General features: G+C 34.6%; 1 protein-coding gene across 20 annotated transcripts in view; it reads right to left on the reverse strand.

Annotated features, from left to right (window-relative positions):
• Window positions 1–4,581, reverse strand: part of LOC106878639 (thrombospondin type-1 domain-containing protein 7A) — a 999,802-nt gene that overhangs the window by 511,742 nt on the left and 483,479 nt on the right. For all 20 annotated transcript variants that reach the window (XR_008265800.1, XR_008265799.1, XM_052974016.1 and 17 more), the window contains one exon: window positions 3,812–3,945. The gene's annotated coding sequence lies outside the window, so the exon portion shown is untranslated. The remainder of the gene's footprint in view (window positions 1–3,811; window positions 3,946–4,581) is intronic.

Here is a 4,581-nt window from a genome sequence, read left to right on the forward strand (position 1 = left end):
TGTATGCATATATATATATGTATACACACACACACACACATGTAGGCTCACACACACACACACACACATATATGCATGCATGCATACATGTCTTTGCTAAATTAACTTTGTTTCTTCCCCTGACCTTATTATTTTAGTATAATGATATCTTCACTTTTATGACATTAAGTAAATTGGATTTTGCTAAAGGAAGGTATTGTCAATCAATGAAAGTGACAATTAACACATTAGTGCACGTTCATTAATCACATTTTGGATTAGTCAAATTATCTTAAGTTTAGAATATCTCATAAAAGGAGAAAGAAAAAAAAAAAGTCTTCAAATAATGAATGCTAAAGTAATTACTACACAGAGAAATAGGTGTAAAACTGCTAAAATATGATAATTTTAATTTAGGTTAAATTCTTCAACAATTTAATTGTGTCCCCTAAAGACATAATTCTTGCTGAAGTGTTGCAAAAGGAAGCAAAGCAAGCAGGGAGGTCAATGAGACACATGTTTGCTTTACTCTTGTCTCTGAAACTACAAACAGTTTTGTTTAATACACTCACTGTAGCTACTATTACATAAAATATTGCCTACGCTCTGGCTTGTTCTTGATTTCAATAAAATAAGCATTGGTGTGTATGTGTGTATGTATGTATATATATATATATATATATATATATATATATATATATATATATATATATATATATATATTGACACATATGCACACACATTTATATATACATAGATATATATTGACACACACATATATACACACACATATATATATATATTTTGTATATGTCTAGATAAATTATTACAAACATGTATATAGAGAGAGAAAGGCATGTATATATATATATATCATCATCATCATCGTTTAACGTCTGCTTTCCATGCTAGCATGGGTTGGACGATTTGACTGAGGACTGGTGAAATTGGATGGCAACACCAGGTTCCAATCTAATTTGGCAGAGTTTCTACAGCTGGATGCCCTTCCTAACGCCAACCACTCAGAGAGTGTAGTGGGTGCTTTTACGTGTCACTCACACGAAAACGGCCATGCTCGAAATGGTGTCTTTTATGTGCCACCTGCACAAGCCAGGCCAGGGGCACTGGCAACGATCTCGCTCGAAAATCCTACGGGAGCCAGTCAGGCGGTACTGGCAATGGCCACGCTCAAAATGGTGCATCTCATGTGCCACCCGCACAAGAGCCAGTCCAGGGGCACTGGCAACGATCTTACTTGGCTTGCCGGGTCTTCTCACGCACAGCACATATACATACATACATGCATACACATATGGGCCTACCCACTCTTTCCACCTAGCAAATTCACTCAAAAAGTATTTATCATCCTGGGGCTGTTATAGAAGACACTTGAAGTGCTGCAAAGTGAGTTTGAACTTCAAGCCAAATGGTTGCAAAGTAACCGCACTGTTATTCCTGCACCAATATTTTTTTTTTTAACTACAGACCAAAATTTTTTGCCATCAGAGAATTCCAAATTCAATTATGTTTCTTTTTTCTTTTCATTTTTGCTTTCTTGAAGTTTCAAAAGCTCTTATTGTGTGATTACATTAACAGACAGATTACATTAATAGATTTGATAGCAACGGTGTTGAGGTGTTGCGTCCATAAATGGTAGCAAGTTGTTGTCGGTGTTGTTTACACCCAGGCATGTCACAACTGAGCATGCTTATGACTATGACCACCAAATGCATTTCAGCAATGACCACTGTCCTTCCATACTTCAGAGACTACACTGTCCAATGTGTCCTTCTTTAGTTATATACTGTAGCAGTAGAGGGATTTTTTTGTTATTTCTAGCAGGTTGAATGACTGTTCTAGAGAATCCCTTATTGGCTCATCTCGTTATCAGATTAATGCCTCTTTAAAAAATCTATTTTGTTTGTTTTTTCTTTGTTGTGCTCATTTTATTACTAATTGCCTGTGTTAACGAACAAACTCTGTTTAAATAATGGTACAAGAAATATATTAATGAGGGGAATGAATCTCAGGTGTTCAAATGAAAATTAAATTATAAACCAAATATTTTGGTGGAATCAGTCTTCAAAGCACGGTCATATTAAATTCTGCAAATTGCAAGGGAAAATTCCAGAGGTTTTAATAATGATGTGAACTGAACTCGGTGATGCCTCCAAACTCCATTGATGGCACACACAGAATCTTTCCTCAAATTCTTATCACCCGTGTGTTCCACAAGATCCTCCTCTCAACACAACGGTCCCCTCATCAGCATTCTTTCAGTCACTTGTACTTAGGCTTCTCATAAAGGCAAACATTGTGGAGGTCCATGGAATAGTGGTTAGAGTGTTGAACTCATGATCATAAGATTGTGGTTTCGATTCCTAGACTGGGTGATGTTTTGTGTTCTTGAGTAAAACACTTCATGTTATTCCAGTCCACCCAGCTCATAAAAAAAATGAGTAATCCTTCAACGGACTGGTGTCTCATCCAGGGAGGAATATTTATGCACCAGAGACACCATGAAACTGGTCCCATGCTCCTTACAGAAGAATGTGAACTAACCATCCAGTGGATGATGCCTGCTCATATCTCACCAACCTTCACAAATTTTTCACATTCAGCATCCATATCACATTTAAATATTCATCATATAAACTATTGTTATTTTGTTTTTTTGTTTTTTTATTATCATTCATGGAAACAGAAATTCTTTCATCTCTTTCTTACTTAACATCTCCCCCCCCCATCCAATCACCTCCCACATATCAACAATTCTCGACTGAATCCCCTTAACCATCAAACTATTCCAGGGACTACATTTCACAAGAGCTTCCATCTCCTGATTAATTCCTACCAAATTCACCTCAATCTGTTTTGATGCTAATCATCCAGAAACCGCCTCTGAATGCATCAAATTTCCTGTTGTCAAGAGTCTACATTTGATACATTCTGTTGTAATATTATGTCAGACTATTTTGGTAAAGTTCTGCTCTGAACACCAGTTTGATATAGAAATATATTTCACTAAATCTTAAAAATTTTTTTGATAATTTCAAAAATTAATTAAAAGACATGAATCAATAAATATTCTTTTCCATTCTAGGCACAAGGCTTGAAATTTTGGGGGAGGGGGCAGTCGATTAGATCGACCCCAGTACACAACTGGTACTTAATTCATCAACTCCGAAAGGATGAAAGGCAAAGTCGACCTCAGCAGAATTTGAAATCAGACGAAATACCGCTAAGTCTTTCGCCCGGCATGCTAACGTTTTTGCCAGCTCATAACCTTTATGAATCAATAAATATTGTTAGAAACACGGTCATGAAGTGGATAAGGTCAATGACTATAGATATGAAAGTGATGTTGATGGATTCTTTAGAATTTTAGTTCTCTGAGAAGAGGAACCGTTGTCAGACAGGTGCCATAAAGGCAAATACATGCAACAAGAAAAAGAATGTAATTAAAACACAGACCCTCCCAAAATTAACTTTTGTAATGTGTGTAAATATAGTTGATATGGCTGTAGGGTTATTACATTCTCCGACTCTAAAAAAAATTTACAAAACAGATAACAATCTTTAGAATTTTGAATTTCCTTAGAAGAAATCCTGACTGTTAGTTCATCTGAGCCAAAGGTTTGAAGTTATTTTAGCAACAAACTTCCATGTCAAATTGATTAGCTGCAAATTTGGAGGAATTTCAGATATAAAAAAGATAACAGAAACAGAAAGAAATGAGAAAATTAAAAAGAAAAAGAAAAGAAAAGAAAAGAATGAGAAACAGTAGAAGTTGATTAGAAATCAGAGTGTAAGAAGATAATATCAAACTTACTTGGTTCGTGCAGGTGATGTGCACAAAAGTAGCTTTTCTAAGTCTGTACGTCATTGCTTCTGAAAAGTTCATTGTAAAGGCAAGTGGCTCATAATTGCTATATCACTGAAGCCCTCGCTTGCTCCATCACCGATCTGATAAAACAGAAAATAAATGAGATTTAAGTAAAAATGAAATGATGGAGGCATGATAGGGAAGATTGCAATAAATACTGACATTGAAATTATTAAAATGGAGTGCATTTTCCTTCCACACATTTCTATATATATATTTAAATATGTATGTGAGTGTACTACTTTAGAAATAACTATATATTTATAGTTGCTATATACACACCTATACAAATATACACACACATTTGTATGAGATATATTTCCAATTCATCATTATATGTCTGTATGTGTGTACAGTTGAAATATATCACTCAGTTGGGAAATCTTGTTAATTTGAAAATATATTTTAATGAAACAAACCCAATACAGAAATGAGGTGACTTACACTTTAAAACTGCCTTCACATGAAATTGTTCCATTGAACAATTCTTTGCACTGTATGACGGCAAATAGTGGAGGGGAAAAAATACAGTGATCCTACAACCTTAAAATATATTCATCTCTAAATTATATTATTAGGACCAAAAGTAAAATGTGATGACTATATACACACGCAAACACACCCACACACACATGCATATTATCTCTCACTCATTCTTTCTCACTATATACATACATATACATATATATATATATATATATATATATATATATATA

The sequence above is a fragment of the Octopus bimaculoides genome, chromosome 17 (genome assembly GCF_001194135.2).
Source record: "Octopus bimaculoides isolate UCB-OBI-ISO-001 chromosome 17, ASM119413v2, whole genome shotgun sequence".
Taxonomy (NCBI): Eukaryota; Metazoa; Mollusca; class Cephalopoda; order Octopoda; family Octopodidae; genus Octopus; species Octopus bimaculoides.